The 21,961-nt window shown below is 41.9% G+C and overlaps 1 long non-coding RNA gene across 1 annotated transcript in view; it reads left to right on the top strand.

Annotated features, from left to right (window-relative positions):
- Window positions 1–20,474, top strand: part of LOC119411770 — a 69,021-nt gene extending 48,547 nt beyond the window's left edge. The window contains exon 3 of the long non-coding RNA XR_005186907.1: window positions 20,386–20,474. This is a non-coding gene — a long non-coding RNA (uncharacterized LOC119411770). The remainder of the gene's footprint in view (window positions 1–20,385) is intronic.
- Window positions 20,475–21,961: the final 1,487 nt, after the last annotated feature.

Here is a 21,961-nt window from a genome sequence, read left to right as displayed (position 1 = left end):
CCTTGGTCCCACGCCTCGCCTTGGTCCCACGCCTCGCCTTGGTCCCAGAAAGTTTATTAAAATCTACTCATTGGTTCATTGGATATTTTGTTAACACTAGAAACATACAAACACTCTGGGAAAAACATTAGAGAGCTTCTTTTACCTTTAGCAACAGTAGATAATACATGTTTCCAAGAGAGAGAATTTTTATAGCTTGATAAGTCACTATGTCCGCCACCACTGAGTGTAAAGGGGGATTTAGAAATATCCTCTGTCCATCCATAGATGTTGTGAGCATGATAACTTAAAAAAATAAGTGGGTACCAACTTCATTTAGGTGTGTGGCTGCATCTAGGTGTAAGAAAGTTTCCTTTTGAAAATTGGGCTGCCATATCAAAATCCCAAATGGCCACTATCACATATGTGTAAACCAGCCACCCAAGGAAACAATATTTTTTTGTTATTATTTTACTTAAAAGTACAGTTTCCTAAAATGGCTGGGGTAGCTAATAAGGTGGTGAAGATTAATGTATTGTGGCCAAGGCCACCACTGGCCACCCCCTGACTCCACCACTGCACCAAGTGTTGGATAAAATTACTCCCTCCGCTGGCCAGGATCCATTGTTCTGCACCACCTCAGACAACAACAACAACAACAACAAAAGACCTACTTCTGTTCTTATACACAGGGTAGCTCCTACCCTTTTGAATATCTTACACCAAAAACAGTAAGGTTTACTTGCATTCCAGTCCAAAAACACTCATCTTAAAAACTATAAATGTTCACTTCAAATCCTTCAGTGACTGGGGTCACTGGCTAACTGCTTGTTTTATATATCTGTTTAAATCTGCATGTGTGGGATAGACTCATGTAAAAAGGCAAGTTGTGTTATCAAGATGAGTCAAAGCAGAAATAATTTTTTTTTTTTTACTTGGATGACACATTCTGCATATTTATTTTCATCTGGTAACACAAACTTTGCTCATGGATATAAAAGTGCTTTTCTGTATGTTTTCTGTATGTTTACCAGGTTAGATAAAACCTGGGATGTTTACTTGCTTTAAAATATAATTGGTTATTATTAGAGTCTGTATTGTGTAGAAAAAAGGTCATGAACTTACAACCAGATATAGAAATCCGGTGCTTGCTTGTTAAACAACTCAATTGTGAGTGTTTGCATAATGCGCAATAATATATCTGACAATGTTTTATATGTTGATGCATGATGATCTGACTTCTTATCAGAGAGGAAAATGAGGTTACTTTGTAACACCCTGGAAAATACACCAACCTCTGCTCATTTCGTTGCAAGCTGAGCAAGTGATTTCCTCCATTATGTGTGATTGTGCTACAAAATCTGCAACATTCGAGAGCTTTTCAGCTCACTGCCTGCCACTAATGTGTCAAACAGACAATGGGATAGTTATGCTCATTTTGGCAGGAAAGGTTTTATTATGTAGGAGCGAGCTATAAGAGTGAGGCAGATAATAGGACAGAAAACCCTGATGTCACTTGAACATGAGATGATTTCAAAAAGCGTTCAATACAAAAACAACTGGACTTTATTTGTAACAGAAGACGTTTCGCTCCTCATCCGAGGAGCTTTCTCAATTCAAAGAGCAGAGAGTGAGAGATACAGGTTATAAGGCTGAGTGAGATAAGACACACACACACACATAAGACACACACACACATATGTAGATTGGCAGTTCACACCTAAAGACCTAAACAGTAGGTCTTTGTTCCTCTAATTCACTGACGAGGTCTCTCTGTTCCCATCAGGTGTGAAAACCGGCTGGGAATCTGTTTTAAAGTTGCATTATATGTTTTTGAAAGTGGAAATCTGAGGCCTCCTCCTCTGTTAAAAGAGGGCTTTTCTCTTTTTACATAAATTGCTTCCTTCACCCCCCTCTCAAACCATCTGTGTTCTCGGTCCAAAATATGCACATTTTGGTCCTCAAAAGAGTGTCCCTTATCTGTGAGGTGGAGGTGAACTGCGGAATTTTGTCCAGAGGAGGTGGCTCTCCTGTGTTAAGTCATGCGTCTGTGAAGAGGCTGTTTAGTTTCTCCAATGTAGAGGTCTGGACAGTCCTCGCTGCACTGGACCGCATACACTACACCACTCTGTTTGTGTATGGGTGTTTTGTCCTTAGGGTGGACCAGCCTCTGTCTGAGAGTCCTGCTGGGTTTGAAATGTACTGGGATCTTGTGTTTGTTGAAGATCCTTCTGAATTTCTGTGATACTCCAGCAACATAAGGGATGACAATGATTTTCCGTCTGCTGTTCTCTTTTTTCTGTTTATTGGTGTGTTTTGTAGATTTCCTCGCTGACTTGACAAAAGCCCAGTTAGGATATCCACATGTTTGAAGAGCTTCTTGAACGTGTTTCAGTTCCTTTTCCTTCCCTTCTGTCTTTGTGGGGACGCATTCGGCCCGATGTTGTAAAGTTCTGATGACAGAGAGTTTGTGTTCCAGTGGATGGTGGGAGTCAAACAGAAGATACTGGTCTGTGTGGGTTGGTTTTCTGTAAACTTCAATGTTGAGGCTGTCCTCTCTCTCCATCTGAACCAAACAGTCAAAAAAAGGCAGCTTGTTGTCGTTTGCATCCTCTCTGGTGAACTTGAAGTTGTTTTCTGACGGTTTCTACTGCTTCAGAGATGGGATGAGGAGCGAAACGTCTTCTGTTACAAATAAAGTCCAGTTGTTTTTGTATTGAACCCTTTTTGAATTCATCATGTCCTGAATGACTGAGAATTGTCAGGATGGCACCATCTAGTGGGCCTTCCCCCTGTCTGTTCTCCCTTGTGTCTGAATTGATTGTTCTGATTATCGTCACCTGTGTCATGTCCTGGTTGTGTGTATATAAAGTCTGTTTGTCAGTTCTGTCATTGTCGGTTCGTCGTTGGGTATGTCCTGTCTTGTCCTGCCTGAGTGATCGTGTTTCTTGAGGCCATGTAAGTTTTGCTGCCATGTCAGCCTTTTTGATTTATTATTATTATTATTAAAAGTATTTTTATTTCATACATTTGCCTCCTGAGTCCTGCCTGCGCAACTGGGTTCTTCTGTCCTGATCTGCCACGAAAAAACCTGACAAGAATCTTCACCAGCGAACATGAAATTATGTCCTTTTTTCCTTTCTTTCTCTTCTTGCTTAAATTTATGCAACATTTTGCCTCCACGAATGAGCAAAAAATCAGTTTCAAGCAGATTCACTGAGGCAAAGTAACATTTAGAGCTCGGATGCTCAGCTCATTGTCACAAACAGGTGACGAGAGAAAGAGAGGGAAGAAGAGATGGAAGCAAGAAGGGAGGACAAGAAACAAGAAGAAAAGAGGACATTTGTGTTCACCTTTGAATAAAAACAGAGAGGAGAGTGAAAACATATACATGAGGAGAGAGGGAGAGAGGAAAACAGGGAGGGGAAGACAGAGAAGGGAGGGCTGCTCACAGCATCAACTGACAGGAGAGAGGCTGATCTCGACAGCAGGTGTTGGAGGAAAGAGAGAGCCTGAGCCTGGCGCAGGGAGGGAGCAATGCACAGGCGATCACTAAGTTATTGAAGAGAGGAGCTGCGAGTGAAGTAGCACCACAGACAGGTAAGCATGAGAGTGCTGCCTTTGACAAGACAAACTGCTGATGCTGGAAGATAGATGGATTGAGCTGAAGTCATCTTTATCTGCCCGTCAAGACTGACAGATAAAGGGAGAAACTGGCTGAAAGGGTGAAGCTAAAAAGCCTGTACCTGTTGTACAACTCCTGCTGATCAAACCCGATCTCTTCATCCTGCTCATTGACATTCCAAATGCTGAACTTTCTCTTTCACGTCTGCTTCTCTCCAGCTCTTTTATCCACACAGGAAGTGGATGTCTGCTAATGTCTGCTATCTCGAGTAAACGACTCTGCTTTCATTGTGCATTAGCGGCTAGACTTGATTTGATTAGTTTCTCTCTACTAAGTGGACCTGCAAAGCTCAGGGGTTTATGTGCACTTGTCTTTTTGGAACTGTGCGTGTAGATGTGTGTGTGAGCGTTGGAGGGGTGTTTGGGTGGTGGGGGGTACATGTCTGCATGAAAGAGACAGAAAGACGCATCCAAGCAAGACATTGTTTCTGAAACCAAAATCAATCCATCCATTAATTTTCTGCCACTTGTCCATGGTCAGATCTCAGAGGCAATAGGTTCAGGAGGGAAACCTGGACATTGGACTTCAAAAACACACTCCAGCTCCTCCTCAATGGTCCTAAGCTCTTCCCAGACCAGTGAGGATATGTAATTTCTTCAGCAAGTTTTGGGTATACACAAAAGTTTCCTCCTAGTAGGATTGGGATGTGCCTTAATAAAAAAAATCCGATCAGATGCCTGAACCACCTCAGCTGACTCCTTCAATGTGAAATACCTCTTCCCCATTTGAAGGAACTCCTAACCCCATCTTTAAGGCAAAGGATGCCCCATGATGGAAGCTTATTTTAGCTTTTTGGATCTGGGAAACATTTCTTGACCCCAAGATCATGACCAGAGATGAGCGTTGGAACATTGACAGGCCAGTAAATCAATAACTTTGTCTTTTGGCTGAACTTCATTGCAACAACAACCTGCACTAAAGACCTTATTACTGTAGACAAGGTCACAGTTTTGCAATCTATTTTCTGCTTCATCTTTTCATCCAGTGTGTACATGGAAATCCTCAAAAGGAAGGCTCTCAGGAGGCATCCTTATCAGATGCTCACACTACCTTACCTGTCTTGTTTGACACAGAGGAGCAGCAGCTCTACTCTGAGCTCCCCACAGATGACAGAGCTCATTGCCTTATCTCTAAGGCTGAGGCCAGCCACCTTATGGAGCAAGCCCATTTCAGCTGCTTGTATCCAGGCTCTTGTTCTTTTAGTCATGATCCACTCACCATGACCATAGGTGATGGCTATAAGCCTAGTAAATTGGGAGCTTTGGCTCAGCTTTTTTCAGTCTCCAATGACTGGACCAACACTGTAGATGAGTCAGTAATTCACCAATGTATCTCTCTCACCATCCTATCAGCACTTATGAACAAGACTCCCAGACACTTTAACTTTTCCATGTGAACCAAAATACAATGCAAATATAGGGAGAATAGGGAAGTGACTTGTAAGCATTTGCACACATTTAAGCTTTGTTTGCATGACTTATCAATAGTTATGAAGCATAAACATGCCAGCACGTCTGCAAAGTTTGTTCTTTGCCAAAGTAAAGCCTCTCATCAGTCATTTTGGAGTAGCTCCAGGATCTGTCTTTTGGCAAAGTCAACAAAATAACTGATTAATAGGATGATAGGAACATTGTATAACAAAACACTCTTCTTCCCTCTGTCTTTTCAGCATTTCAGCAGTGAGATCATACAGGTTGCAGACATACAAAGTATTTACCATTGAAGGGATTGGATTTATTCCAAACACTCCTGCTGCCTGTGGTGTGGGTGATAGGTATGCTACTGCTGTGTTGATTGTAGAGTAATTTTCCAGTGGAAACAACTGTGTATATAAAGATTGCTCCCATTTAAAGCACTTTCTGGTGGTGATTGCACAGTAAAAGAAACGTATTTTATCAGAATTTGAAACCAAGTGAATGATTGTCTTGACACAGTGTAGTGTTCATCTGGGAAACTTCTTGTGAAGGCTTTCGTGTAGACCTTGCCATGTACAACCAACCACTTTTGTAAACGAAGCACACATCCCTTGGGAAATTGAATTTCATGGCTGCCAAAAGATCATATGATTATTGCTAAAGGTCAAGGTCTCTTTATTGTCATTCTCATCACATGTGGTATAAGAAATATGCTAAACCAAGAATACATTAAGCATGTATTGTACAAAAACAAAATGCTGAACAGCAGCACGAATGTGAGTTTGTGTGAGCAGATGAGTACAAATGAACACAGCAACATGAAACAAATCAGCAGCATGAGATTAGCAACATGGATAGTCAGCAGCACATAACAACAATCAAGTTGCATCAGGATAAGTTGCATTACAGTGATTTTTTTTTCACATTGATAATCCTGGTAAGGGAAGCGCAGTCCTCACCTCCTTCTACAGGTGTGCAGTGGAGAGCCTCCTGTGCTCCAGCATCAACTTGTGGCATGGAGGCTGCACAGCTGCAGAAAGAAAAGCTTTGCAGAGAGTCTGTTGGAGTCGGTCTCCACACCATCACAGACATCTACACCTCCAGATGCAGGAAGAGAGCCACCTGCATCATGAAAGACCCCACTCACTCAGAGCACTCACTTTTTGCCCTGCTCCCCTCAGGCAGTAGGATGAGGAGCATTAAGTGTAGAATCACTAGACTGAAGAACAGCTTCTACCCTGAACCTGTTAGACTCATGAATCTCTAACCAGCTCACCTCAGCTGCCAGAGGAAGTAGAGTCTCTGATGAGCTTTCTTGATCAGGCTGGTAGTGTTGTTGCCCCAGCTGAGATTGTCATTCAGGTGCACACCCTAGTACTTGTTGCTGGAGACTACTTCCACCGCAGAATGGGATGTTGGTCTAAATTCACCAAATCCTAAATTAGTTTGAAATTTAATGGTTGCAGGAAAATGAACTAGATCTATAGAATGATGCTACCAAGAACCTGTTAAATGCAAATTAACCACTATCAGCATTGCCCTTGTCAGATAACCTGTTAGATAACATCCTAAAAATCCTGTTTACCATTTTTGGCAACATGATTATTTCTACAGAATATTAGACAGGTGGTTTTAATGCTATGGCTGACTGATTTATGATGAAAAAATTAATTTAAAAGCCTAACATTCATTGAAAGACTGCATATTCACTCTGTATGCCTCAGATATCCAGCGCAAAACAGACTCCTGTCATCCGCAAAAATATTGAGATGACTTTGCAGTCGTCAGGTGTATCAGAGATGGACAAGAAGCTGAGTACAGGGAATTGGTGGACCGCTTTGTGGCATGGTGTGGAAATGATCATCTCACCTTGAATGTAAACAAAACAAAGGAGATAATTGTAGATTTCAGGAGAAACAGGAACAGGTCCAACCCTATTGCCATCATGGGAGAAGAAGTGGAGGTGGTGGAGTATAATGTACAGTAAATACCTTGGGGTTCACCTTGACAACAGACTCGACTAGAGCAACAGTGAAGCCGTCTACAAGAAGGGACAGAGCAGACTGTACTTCTTGAGGAAGCTGAAGTCCTTCAGTGTTTGCAGCAAGATGCTGCATATCTTCTATAAGTCTGTTGTGGAGAGTGCCATCTCTTCTGCCATCATCTGCTGGGGTAGCAGCACCAGAGCAAGTGACTTAAAAAATATCAACAAGCTCATAAAGAAGGGTGGCTCAGTTCTGGGGACTCCTCTAGAACCTTTAGAGATGATTGTACAAAGAAGGATTCTTCATAAAATGATGAACATTATAGACAACCTCAGCATCCTCTTCATCAGACCGTCATACAACAGAGTGTCTTCAGTCAGAGGCTTCTTCAGATCCGCTGTAAGACAGACCGATACAAGAGATCCTTCCTGCCCACAGTCATCAGCATCTAGAACAACTCTTTAATGAAACCAGGATGATGAGTTACAACAACATTTAAATTCCCTCTGGGATTAGTAAAGTATTTCTGAATTGAATTGAAAAGAATTGAATTGAATATCACACACTGTCTTATATGCCAGAGTTTTAGACAAATATCACCTTAGAATTGTTACGATCTCATGCAATATCACAAAATGTTGTGCTTAGACTATGAGTTGTGAATCAATGGACAGGGTCATATCAAGAAGCCATAAGACTCTTCCAACAGGACTTATTTATTTTTTAATGTAAAAAAACAAGGCATTGTTCAGCTGGATATGAACAATCAGAGTGTAACTTGAGGTCATTAGTAGACACCAACAATATGAGTCTTTTTGCCATCTCAGATAGTTTATATGCCACAGAAATAATGTAAATGTAATTTTATTTGAGCATTGCATTTACAAACAATTGTAATTTAGGCCTATAGTTCAATGTTACCTTTAAATAATAAAAAATGAAGCAGAATAATAAAATTAAACCTTCACCATTTTACAATTGAAACAAATGATTAAGAAGAAACAAAATATATATGATAAGATAGAATTACATGTGCCATTTTCTTTGTTTGATATTTTATGTCTCATCAGTAACCCAAGTGTTCAGTCATGAGAAATGTGACTATATTTTTGAGTCCAATTATTATATTGTAAAGCTCTATTCGCATGGGATTAGTTTTACCTAGGGACCACATGTAATACATAAATTACTCCTCAATGTCTGCTTTTTATGTGGCGCATTCGCACGGGATAACCAAAGCCTGAGATTGAGCTGAAATTTACGGACATCTTCCGGATATGATGTTAACGCGTTGCATATTGTGTAACATCAGCTGTTTTTTTTGTTTGTTTGTTTGTTTCATCCACTTTTGCTGGTTTGGGACACTAAAGGTTATTTATGCACTCCAATGCAGCCTCCATTGCCAAAAGCATAAAAATGCACCCAGGAAACAAAAACTGCCCAATTACGTATCGGATCCTGCCCATTTCTGTCCAAATCACATCGATGCACATTGGATTAGTATTATCACAGGACCATGGAACTCAGCAAAATATAGCAGGTAATTTGTGGGGGAATTTTTACTTTACAAATTACATAGATTCACACAGGATTAACACAGGCAGTCTCCATAATTATTACAAATAGCATGTGGTCCCTAAAACTAATCCCTGTGAATATGGCTTATGAATTCAAACTAACTTGATATTTTAAATAAACAGCAGATGATGTTTTTAATTCATACCTTAACTTTTAACACATACTGTACATCTATCAGTGTAGGTTGAGCCTCATCCTCTGTGTGCTCTGTGGCTGCAGCAGAGCTGTAAACATTTTCTGATCAAATTCATATTTTAAAATCAACTTGTAGTGCTCATTTGGTGAATCTGCAAAATCCACAGTGGAACAAAGAAATTCCTATCAGAGTTCATGATCTGAGCAGGCTGCCGGTAAACACAGGATTAATTGGTGGATTAAGTTTTAGAACTCTTGTATTCAAATTAGCACTCTTGTGCTGACAGGAATAAGCAATAATCAGATGATTATCTTAAAAAGCATTGTACTGCATCAAATGAAGGGCTTGGATGTCCCTGGTGTTGTGGGGTTTTATAGATTTGCTTTTCTTACTGGTCTTTATCAGCATGTGGCCAATAAAAATTTACGATAATCCTGAGTGAAATATTTACTTTTAATATTTAAAGTTAATCTTCCACACAACTACGTACTCACACTCTCATACCTGGGAACAATTTAGTGTAGCCATTTAACCCAACAAAGATTTGGACACCTACAAACTCCACACAGAAAGGCTCCATCTAGGAATCGAACCTGCAACCTTGTTGCAAAGCACCTCTGCTAACCCAGCACCAATGTTTGAATTACTTAAATTGTTAGTAACTCTTTTGCCTCTGGCCTGAGGAATATTTCCATCCATCCATCCATCCATCCATCCATTATCTTTACCCGTTTATTCCATTTTTGGGTCACGGGGGTCGCTGGTGCCCATGTCCAGCAATCACTGTGCGAGGGGCGGGGTACACCCTGGATGGGTCGCAAGTCCATCACAGGGACACATAGAGACAAACGAGACAAACAACCATTCACTCTCTCACTCACACCTAGGGACAATTTAGAGTTACCAATCAGCCTAACATGCATGTTTTTGGTCTGTGGGAGGAAACCGGAGCACCCGGAGAAAACCCACGCATGCACGGAGAGAACATGCAAACTACACCCAGAAAGGCCCCTGGACCGGGGTTTGAACCAAGGACCTTCTCGCTGAGAGGCAGCAGCTCTACCAGTTGCGCCACCGTGCTGCCCGAGGAATATTTCCGTCTTTGATAATTAAAAGGTTTCTAATTCTATAAGATCCTTGGCCCATCCATCTGCTAACAATAAAAATTCTGACAATGTAGCAATAACTCTAATTTGTACTCAGGGTTTAAATACTGAAGAAGCCAACCTAGGTGGATAATAATCAACTTGCATTACAATACAAGTATTTCCAAGCTGAGCTAAGCCTTTGATCCTGCCAACCCCTCTGCTCATGGGTTTTATAAAAAGGCTGTTTTATGCAAATAATTGCTGTAATTTAGGATTTTCGGATTGTTTCTCAGTGATTTAGGAGCTGCATTTTGTTGCTAGGAGACAAACACATTTATACAACTGCAGCTGTTACAAGAAATCAACCTGAAAGTGGAGAAAACACAAAACAGAAAGAAACTGTGAGCCATGTGTAGTACAGAGATGGGTTTCAGTAAGTGAAATGAATGCATCAGCAAATTACACCCTAATTGTTTGAGGTAAAAACAAAGCACTCGGGCTGAAGAACTTCATTATTGTTGATGTTTGATTATCCTTAATTTATGAAATGTGCTTGATTTGATAGAGGAGATGAAGCATAGTATGTTTTTTGTCTCTTTTATCATGTCCATGCTCACATTTGCAATGCAACAATCAAATGAGGAGTAATGATTTCACCTGGGATTAAGAGCTCAACAGGCAGATCTAAACGTTTAATTTTGCTCTTTGCCTCCATTTTACTCCTTGTTCTCTCTTTATACTTTATTCCTGTCAGCAATTAATCTGTCACGCAAAGACACAGAGTAACCCTCTGTGATTTTAGACTGAAAAGTACCAAGTCAAGTCAAGTCAAGTCATCTTTATTTGTAGAGCACAATTTAAAACAGATAAACTGTTATCAAAGTGCTGTTTGTGAGGATGATGACGTCTGATAACTTGTTCCAGCTGTGACAGTCAGGATGTGCCTGTTTGCTTCCAAGCCCACATCTCTGCTCACCTTCTGAAAACCTGTGCATCCCTGCTTAGCTTCCATTTTTAAATAATTTTTTAGATTCATTCCTGCACTTTTAAAAGGGTCTGTGATTATCGCTCTTTGAAAGAACTTTTGTATTCTTCAGATTGATGTTTGAAATAAAGTATTAACTTCAGCTGTAATGAAAAGTTTGCAACAACAGAAGTGTGGTGAAGCAGCTGAGACTGATCTACAACACATTCTGACGTCCAACAGACTGCACTTCATCTTTTATTTAATACATTTTTATTTTAACATTTTTAGGTGTCAACTCTATGTGTCTGTTAGCAAAATATCTCATGAACTAGAGCCATCAGATGTGCCGAGGAAGGCCCAGTTAGGAGCAATGTGGATATCCTAACTGGGCCTTCCTGAAAGCAGAGAAGAAACCCAAACAGGACTCCAGTCAGCCAAAAGGTGAAAAGGAGGAACCCAGACCCAGACCAGTGGTCATTCCATATGTTGAGGGAGTATCAGAGAAACTGAGACGTTTATTTTCTAAACATAACGTCCCAGTGGCTTTTAAACCCCAAAATACATTACGGCAAAGACTGGTTCATCCCAAAGATCCAGTCCCCCGGCACAAACAGAGTAATGTTGTGTATGCTGTTCAGTGTCAGGGGGGCTGTGATCAGTCTTACATTGGGGAAACAAAACAGCCACTGGCCAAAAGGATGGCCCAGCACAGAAGATCAACATCATCAAGCCAGGACTCTGCGGTCTACACTCATCTCCAGGCCAGCGGTCACTCTTTCAGGGATGAAGATGTGCACATCCTGGATAGAAAGGAACGATGGTTTGAGAGAGGAGTAAAGGAGGCCATCTTTGTGAAAAGAAATCGTCCATCGTTAAACAGGGGTGGAGGCCTACATGTTCAATTGTCCCCCTCTTACAATGCTGTGATTGCTAGTATCACTCAGCCCTCTGTGAATAGTAAGCAGCCATCAGTGTGCTAATGATCCATTGTTAGGCTGATGGTCCTTCTTGAGCATGTGATCAGCTGGTTTTGGTTGTCAGCAGCAAAACTGGTTGATCCACTCTGCGAAGGTGCTATTTAAGAGACTGAGCTTAATACAGCACCTCAGACTGAGGAAGTCTCTTGGATGAGAGACGAAACGTTTCTACATTTTTTTGTTGTTTTGCTTTTTGTTTTTTTGAATGTCCAGAGGACCAGATTTAACTTTTTTAGATTTACTTTATAAACCAACATTTTTCAGTCAGGTCATCTGGATAGTTTCTTTTTTTTTTGTGCTGAAACATTTCGCCTTCGTTCCGGATGGCTTAATCAGTCAAGGTAACACACAAAACAAAACAGATTCTTCCCCCAACAGCTTACTCCAAAGTGGAACAAACCAGTTATGTTGGTGCTAAGATTGTCTCTTTGACACACCCCCTCCTCCATTGCTGGCCCTCTTCTTTGTTGACAGTTGTGTCAAACAATCTTAGCACCAACATAACTGGTTTGTTCCACTTTGGAGTAAGCTGTTAGGGGAAGAATCAGTTTTGTTGTGTGTTTCCTTGACTGACGAAGCCTTCCAGATCGAAGGCGAAACGTTTCAGCATAAAAAAAGAAACTGTCCAGATGACCTGACTGAAAAATGTTGGATTGTATACCTGGATTATTGAGCATGGTTCTATTTTGTATAGGCTTCGCCCTTTAAGGCTATCACTAGTGGGTTTATCCCTTTGCGCGCAGCGCAACACTGAAAACTTTAGTCCACGCCTACCTGCTGTGTGGGCCTCACCCCCCGGTCCGTATAAATTACGGTGAGACCGGGTAATCGGCTCCCATTTTTTCTTCAGCCTGCTAGATAGAACTGTCAGAAGAACGAAGAAGGAAAAGACGTCCAGCTTTGACCGACACAACTTTTGCTAAGGTTGCCTGTGTCTCCACCACGCCAACCTCCTGCCGTCCCGGTGAGCTCTTCCTCCCCGAGGAGAAGCAGAGACGAACATACTTGTTCAAGGGTAAGTGCAGAGGAGTGTTTTTACGTGGCGGGCCACTACCCGCTGGACGACGCCATGGCCTTTTCTAATGTTTTTTCCTCGTGGTGAATTGGATGATTCCCTCGAAAAAGGTGATGTTAGCAGCAGCTCCACTGAGTGTTTTTTCTTTGGAGGGCCGCTACTCACTGGAAGACGCCACCACCTTTTCTAACGTGTTTTCTTCACAGTGAATCGGATGATTCCCACAAAAAAGGCGTTGTTGGCAGCAGCTCCGCTGAGTGTTTGTCTGTGGCGGGCCGCTACTCGCTGGACGACCACCTTTTCTAACGTTTTTTCCTCGCGGTGAATCGGATGATTCCCACAAAAAAAGGCGATGCGGGCAGCTGCTCCACTGAGGGTTTTTTCCGTGGCGGGACGCTACGCGCGGGACAACGCCACCGCCTTTCTTTGACGCAGAGTCACAGTGAATCGAATGATTCCGCCGTAAAAGGCGATACTGGGAACAACTTCGCTGCCCCTTCCCTCCTGGAGAGCATAGTGACAGAAGAAGAGCGGTCAAACGGATGCTCAGCCACCTCGGGTCTTCCCACGTCGGCGACCACACCGCTCCCAGCCATCGGTGCCCTCCTCTTGGAGCTGCCCGGCATAATCCAGGAGGCTGCTAACACAAAGGGACTTTCTGTCCCTCGCCTCCCTCTGCCCTTATCGGATGATCTGGCAGGAAGGTTTGGCTCTGCCCTGGCTCATCGCCCTGATCCCATCTGGCCTTGCTGTCCAGCTGTGACGTCACAATGGAATGAGGCTGCAGCTGGGCCCGGCAAGCTGAATAAATCTGTCTCCACCTTCACCTCCATCTCCAGAGTGGAGGGGTTACCAATCGGTGTTTTTTCCCCTCGGTTCTCCCCCCTGGAGTCAAGCCTGGCAGAGGCACTTGGGGAAAAAGCTTCCAGGATGGACCGGCAACCTATCCCTCCAGGAAAGCATGACCAGAGGGTGACAAAGCTCTCCAGCCGAGCTCACCAGTGCACATCCTAGGCGGTCGCGGCGAACAACAACATCGCTCTGTTAGCCTACACCATCTCAAAGAGGCTGGAGGAAGCTGACATGCTGGAGGAGACAAAGAGCTCTCTCTGTTAAGCCACTGACATCATCTTAAACATGTGCGCCACCTCTGTGGTCTGCCTGTCCCGCATTGCCGCCCGGATGACCATGATCCAGAGGGCTATTTGGCTCCGCCTCTCGCCATCTTTGTCTGATAGGCTGCAGAAAGACCTGCTGGAGGGCCCCATCACCCCAGAGGCGCTGTTCGAGGCCAACTTCAGGACTATCCTTGAGAAAGCACAGAGGTCCAAGGAGGTCTCAGAGACTTTACACCATCTGGTGATGTCACAGTCCTCCTCTGGCCACTGGAGGGATCGCCTTGGCCAGCAACAGCAACAGAGGCGCTCCACAGCTGTGGCAGTGACTTCATGCTCTGCTCCTCTGCCAGCCCCCTCCACCAGGGAACAGCTCCTTGAGGGAAATATGTGTATTTTTTGACTATGTATGTTCTGAAATAAAAAAGAAACATTTCTGAAAGTAAAGTTTCATCTGAGACTGTCAGATCAGCTGATCTCACAGCTGCCTCTCTTCACACATTCCCCACACAGAACGAGCCAGTAACCTCTAAACAGCGTTTTAAATGGTACCGCAGTTCAGTAAATGTCACAAAACACTCGTCTGCCACGTTAGCTAAAATTATATTTTTTCAGCAGACTGAGTACGGTAAAATCCCTCATTTTCAGCCAGAGCCTGTTTTTATTTTCTGCTTTTTTCTGCCCACTCACAGCGCAGCGGGAGTAAACGTGTTTTTTCCATGACAGCTGCAGCCTCCACCGAAACGGCGTCTTACTCAGAAAGCGCTCACGTCTCCTCTCAGTGCGCACCGGCTCACTTCAGCTCTAATGTGAGACCGCAGCCTGCTCAGCACAGAGGCACACATACAGCCTTTTTTCTGTTGGAGCCCCCCTTGGGTTCCCCCCGGAGAATCTCCAGAGCGGGTGATGGCAGTAAGGGATTTTTAGTATGGTTGACGTTCATGAGAAACATGACACAACACAAAATGCATGCCCACTCTCCGAGCATTACTCAGAGTGGCAACAAGTGTGTTTCCTGGACAGATGGATGGACTGTCTGATCAGCAGGGGTTACACGCTACAGTTCACAGATCAACCCCCACTGTTCAGAGGGATTATAGAGACGGTTCTGTATTCTCCCGAACAGAGCTCATCTCTCCATTCAGATGTTCAGGAATTTCTGACGAAAAACGTGATTTCCAGAGTTCCCGACGGAGAGGAAAATACGGGTTTTTTTTCCTCCCACTACTTGCTGGTTCTGATAAAAAAACAGAGGGATGAGACCCATTCTCGACCTGTTCATGTTCAGCAATTCAATCATGGGGAGACAATTCCACATGCTGACAAACAGCTGTTGGAGAACTTCACCAGAACAACTGGTTTTCACCTTCATAGATCTGAAGAGCGCATATTTTCACATTTTCCATCATTCTGAAACACCTCACGCACGTTCGCAAAATGCGTGGAGACGGCTCTGCAGTCGTTACACATGGCAGGAATGTGAATTCTTTTTATCTGGATGATCTGCTCTTATTAGCTCGGTCCAGATTGGAAGCAGTCGCACAGACCAAAACGCTAGTGTTACACCTGCTAAACCTGGGTTTTTCTATAAAATGGGAAAAAGTTCAGTTCGTCCATCCCAGATGATTGTTTATCTGGAAGTGGAGCTAAACTCAACCACAAGGAGAGCCCGTTTATCACAGCTGAGAGCCAAAGCTCTATCTGTTGACCTGCTCTGTTCTTTGTTACATGGTTACAATTCGTAACCTCAGTTTTTTTCCATTCTCAGCAGCAGGACTGCATTTCAGCCATCTCTTTTTCCCCATTGGAGACCTTTTCTCTCCAGGGCTCTTATGTGCATGGAATGCGTAATTATGCAGCATGTAATTACGCACACAGAAGGATGAGTGATGCAATGTGTTTTGGTACAATCGGGCGCTTCATATTGTGTCTGAATGGACCCAGTGAGGCATAGACTACATCCTGCGTCACTTTTAACCCACTAGCGATAGCCTTAAAGGGCGAAGCCTATCCGAAATAGAACGTTGGTTACGTACTGTAACCCCAGATTCTATGAGTATAGGCGCAGCCTTTTAAGCTCTGGGCCTCACTGGTTCCTAAATGGCTGAAGAAAAAAGCTATTTGGGAGCCAATTACCCGGTCTCGCCGTAATTTATACGGACCGGAGGTGAGACCCACACAGCAGGTGGGCGTGGACTAAAGTTTTCAGTGCTGCGCTGTGCGCAAAGGGATAAACCCACTAGCGATAGCCTTAAAGGGCGAAGCCTATACTCATAGAATCTGGGGTTACAGTACGTAACCAACGACTTTGTTGTTTACTTTATAAACTTTATTGTCATTCAAAAATGAACAGTGCACTGTGCAAAACTGAAAGTAATTTTGTTAAATTTCTCCACATCAGTGTAGGAAAACATAACTTGTACAAATTTTATAGAAGATGCCGTTTTGGTGCAGATACAATAACTACTATACCAGGGCTATTCAACTGGTGGCCCCTAGGCCACTTCCAGCCCGCGTGTGACTTCAGTCCGGCCCACCAATGAGTTCATTAATTTTTATATTTTTTTCGTGGGGTGGGGGTCCTCGGTTTGGATTTGGGGTTCTGTTTATTACATTTATGATTCAATGCAATAAAACAAACAAATTTAAAAGGTTATTGTAAAACTTGGTTTATTTACATAATGACTTTAATCGCTGGATGTCCGGCCACTGAGCGGTTTTGTTTTAATTGTACTATACTATACTATACTATACTATACCATACTATACTATAATATACTATACTATACTATACTATACTATACTATACTATACTATACTATACTACAGTTTTTATATATTGCTTTTTTGGGTTTAACTGGGACCTTGTTCCACCTCATGTACCACATGTGATGCAATTGACCATTACAGTAAAGTGCTATTGAACCTTGAACAAGGAATGTACAAGTGTGAGTGCATATTCCTAGAAACACCAAGACATATGATACATGTACACATGCATGCACAGATACTTACATATATGTGTATATATATACATACATACACAATACACACAGCATCCATGCATGAGTGAATCACCATATCCCAGTACTGCTTATTTTGTATATATATATATATATATATATATATATTTTTTTTTTTTTCCTGAGGTATGTCTGTGGCTGTGTGTGTGTGGCTGTGTGTGTGTTTTTGTGGTCACTTCATTAATGACCTGAGTTCAGCAGTCTAATAGCTCGTGGGATGGAACTGTTGCAGAACGTAGTGGTTCTGGTCCTCAGAATGTGGTACCTCCTGCTAGATGTCAGCAGAGTAAGCAGTCCATATTATGGGTGTGAGTTGCCTCTTTTGATTTTATTGGCTCTGGTCAGACAGCGTCTGAGACCATTGTCCTGGATGGAGGGGAGGGGTGTCTTGATGATCTTCTCTGCCCTTCTCACCACCCTCTTCAAATCCTTCCTGCAGCTTCCTTCCCAAACAGATCCAGCTGGTCATTTTGCAGATGTTGTTGCATGTGTGCTGAATAAAACAACAGCTTTTCCTACAGGATTATTTTTTCCCATCACATCTTTCAATCTGACCATGTAGGACTTTCCTCCAAAAATCATGTTGTCTGCTAAACTAAAAGAATAAAAACAAACACACATTTTACAGCTTCAAGTCACCTACCTGCTGCTTTAGCATGCAGACAGCCAACAACAACAACCCACAAGGGTAAACTCAGATCCATTCTGAAAGGCAGAGAAACAAAGTGCAAATCAAGCAGGATTTCATGCAGCAGACGGAAGATGAAGGTCTGTTTGACAGCTGACCACTTTTACTGCTGATGACAAAGAAAGTTATTTACTGAAGCTCAAATAAACATCAAACTTTACCTCATCCTCTGTAAATTGACTGAGTTTTAGCAGTCTTTGTGCATTTTAATGTATTTTGGCTGTGGCGGTCATCTTGAACTAGGTTGACTTTCACTGGTAATCTATTGAAGATGTACGCCTGATTACTTTCTGACAGTTTTTTTATTTTTTAAATAGTGGTTAATGAGATATTTTGGTAACAGAGAGACATGCTGACATGGAAAAAGCCATTATTGTCTGCCTTTGCCTTTTGGCAGTGTGTTTCTTTGAAGTCATGTATGGTAGGTCTTTACAATAAATTTAATGCCATATCTGACTTTTTGTCATCGTGTTCCAGCTGCATTTGAAAGCAGCGTTCACACTTTCGAAGTGTGTGAGGTTTACTCTGAGAAGCTGTTGATGCTGTAGGAAGGATTTGTCTTTTTCGGCAGAGATCACAGGGAGCAAAGACTTGTGTTCGAGTAACCCTGCCGTTTTGACGTTAATTGACACAAAAAGCTGCAGCGCTCGATTCAATTGCAACCCGAGAGACCACAGCACTTCCCAGCAAGAAATCAGGGTTAAATTGGTAATAGATTTCCTAACCTCGCTGCAGGTCAGTCGTCTGTTGCCATAAGAGTGCAGTTCTGTTTACTAAGACTTATAAATTCTCAGCTGTGGGGAGACCTTCAATATCTAATAATGGACTGTGTTGATGAAGAAAGATCATTCTATGATGGATGTTTTCTCAGCTTTGCTAACTTTAAACTTGATTCCTGCTAACATGGCAAAATAAGAAAGAAAAAAATAAGTGTGCACTCCAACAATTCTCACTCTATTCTCACCAAGAAATCAGATTGTTCTTACGTTCTGCGTTTCTTTTGTCCCTGAGCGGCGTTTTGAAACACCCTCTGCTGAAGGTTTGTGAACAGGATGCATGCGCAGATGAGCTGCCAGCTCGGGTGACTGACTGATGTGTGAGACAAAGTGTGAAGCAATATACTGTGACCAGAATCCCGGTCAAACTGGTAATTCAGTCCAATCACATGGAGGGTGTGGGAGTGGGGGCTGACAAGAGAAATAAGTGGTGAGGGCAGCAGACGAAAGCTGAGAATCCTTTCTTCTTCAATTTTTCAAATAGTTCTTCCTCACTTCGACACTTTGTCCTTTAATTTTTGCAGTTTTTGAGTACTTTGGTTTCACAGTTGACTCTAATTGCATTCATCTTTTCATCTTCTTCCTTACAAGTAGAAATTTTAAAACTATTCACAAAAAAGAAAGCCTACAGGAATATTTCTAAATAGCAAGATACAGTTGGGCAATAAGTGCCTTATTTTCACGATAGTAAGAATTTGATGATCCACTTTGGAGAGCAGTTAGGTTACAGCAGTGATCCTCCAACCTTCCTCGCTATGCCTCACCCCTCCTGTTCATAGGAACAAGATTTCCAGAAACACCCAGCCCCCACCATAACTCAGTAAACCTTAAAAAAGTGATTCAAGTTCAACAAGTTTAAAAAAAAGTTACAAACGGACACCCTTCTAAACACTAAACCTGCTGGGTTAACTAAAACTCATGCTGGGTTAAAGGTGTTGGTTTGAACTTTGACCCAGTAGTTGGGTCAGAGATGAGCTGTGACATTCTTCACAGACCATCATTTTAAGCCAGAAGTTGACTAAGTTAGACCCGACTGAACCTCTGCTTTAGGATGTAACAGGTGATGGTAAGATGGTAAAAACAACTTGTAAGAAGATGTTTGCCCTGCTTGGCTTTGTTAATAACTTTAGTTTGCACAAGAGACTCAGATTGGCTTTGTCAACAATTTCCTGTGGGATCAAAAAAGTTTTATCTTATCTTATCTTATCTTATCTTATCTTATCTTATCTCATCTCATTGTATCATCGTATCTTATCTTATCTTATCTTATTTCATCTCATCTCATCTTATCTTATCTCATCTCATTTTACCAGTAGCCAGCTCACATCAATCCAAGTTGTAATATTCTATATGACAGATTTGGGGTTGTTCTTTGTAATTCAACTTTTCAGTTGACCCAGTTCAACAAATAATATTTAGACACTTTTTACTGTAATAAATGGCAGCAAGAAATATCCCACCTCAAAGGAGCCTTTCATCCCACAGTTATCAAGATTTGGAACAACAATCAGAAAATCAAGCATTAAGAGCGGTGTCTTCCCACCTTCACCGTTTTCTCTTGGACAGTTTTTCACTAATTTAAAGTGGCACATGGAGTACTTCACTGTTCTTTTGTGAACACCAACAAAAAAATCCAACCTCTCCACTCTTCATTGCTTCCATCTGGATCATGCTCCAACTGACCAGTAAGGAGTCGATCCACTATTTGCACTGCCAGTCATGCAGCTCACAAAAATTAGTCTGAGTTGCAACATTTTTAAGCCCTGGAAATTAAAATAAATTAAACATGTGACCACACGCTCTTGTCATGACCCTAAGTTTACCTACAGTGTGAGAATCGCTGGGTTACGTTTTTTTTTTCCTCACACTTCGATTGCTTAAAAAAGAAATTTCACTTCAGACTTTTGAGTAATGTCTCTTTCTTTCTTTTTTGGTTCCCACCTCTCTGTGACTCACAGGAAACAAGATGGAAGGATTTCTCAAATATCTGATGCAGCAGAGCGGATACTAGCCCACTCCCACCCTCAGGTTCCTCTGTCCTCACTTTCCAAGGTAAAATAAGTTTCTGACCTGCTGCTCTGTATTATTCAGGCAAGTCGCTGTTTTATTACCTCATACAGAACCATTTATAGCCAACGTCTCCTCACCTCTCTGTGGGGGCAGCTAAAATGCACAAACCAAACACTGCCTCCATTAAATGCCCTGGGTATTTTTAGGGGTCCGCTGTAATTTGGGGTTAGGTTGTAAGAGTTGAATAGATTTTAATTTGCAGTTTGAGCTGCCAGAGGCCATCACATCCTCCAAATCTGACCTTTGGAATTATTCACTGTAATGAGCAGACAGTTTAACATCTCTCCAATTACTGCACTTAGTGGCATTTCTGCTTTTTTATGCTCCAGTCAAAATCTTCCTTAAATATATTCATAAATAAAAGATATTGTGAAAATGCAAAAGAAAAAGTTTTCCAAATGACCTTATTTCAAGCTAAGAAAAAAAAAATACATTACTAGAAAAATGTTGTAAAATTATGAGAATAAACCTGTAATATTAAGAGAAATTTTTTTTTTTTTCATTTAGCCTTTATTTATCCAGGTTAGTCTCATTGAGCCACGAGAACTCATTTTCAAGAGAGACCTGTTTAGGGAGCACATGGTGGGGGTTAAGGGCCTTGCTCATGGGCCCAGAGTGGGGCGAATGAGGGTGGGGGCAAGTGTGAGTGTTTCACCTACCCCACCCATAATTTTGATGTTGTCGGGGCCGGGGCGTGAACCGGCGATCTTCGGATCACAGGCCCACCTCTCTAACCTCTGTGCCACCACTGTGATATTACAAGAATGAACTCGTAATGTGTCCTGGGTCGGCTCGCACCTGCTGTGGACAGCCTCCAACGCAAGTCACTGTGTTTATGTAGTCCGTGATCACTTTTGGGTCGCTGTTTGTGAATTATGCCTCTATTTGTGTCACAACTAAATCCGTCAATGCAGCCCTTAATTGCAACATCATACGGCTTCAGGTTATCATAAGAATCCATACGCCACAGTGCATTGGGCCTCTGCTGTTGTACTGCCAATGTCAACATTCATCTTTTACCTCAGATGTGAGACTGCTTTTTTGTGTCGGAGTTCCGATAATAATATTACTTTATTCTGGTAATACTACAAGTTTATTCTCATAATACTAAAACTGTATTCTTGTATTGTTTCTATTTTATTTTTGTAATTTACGACATTATTCTTGTACAACTTTATTTTCGTAATGCTATGACTTTTTTGTCATACAACTTTATTCTCGTAATATTATGATTTTATTCTCATAATATTATGACTTTACTGTGGTACGAATTTATTCTCGTAATATTATGACTTTACTGTCGTACAACTTTATTCTTGTAATACTACGACTTTATTCTTATACAACTTTATTCTCATAATGCTATGACTTTATTCTCGTAATATTATGACTTTATTGTCGTACGACTTTATTCTCGTAATACTATGACTTTATTATCGTAATATTATGACTTTACTGTCATAC

The sequence above is a fragment of the Nematolebias whitei genome, chromosome 7 (genome assembly GCF_014905685.2).
Source record: "Nematolebias whitei isolate Nwh7 chromosome 7, NemWhi1, whole genome shotgun sequence".
Lineage (NCBI taxonomy): Eukaryota > Metazoa > Chordata > Actinopteri > Cyprinodontiformes > Rivulidae > Nematolebias > Nematolebias whitei.
This window is presented reverse-complemented; position numbering and strand designations above follow the sequence as displayed.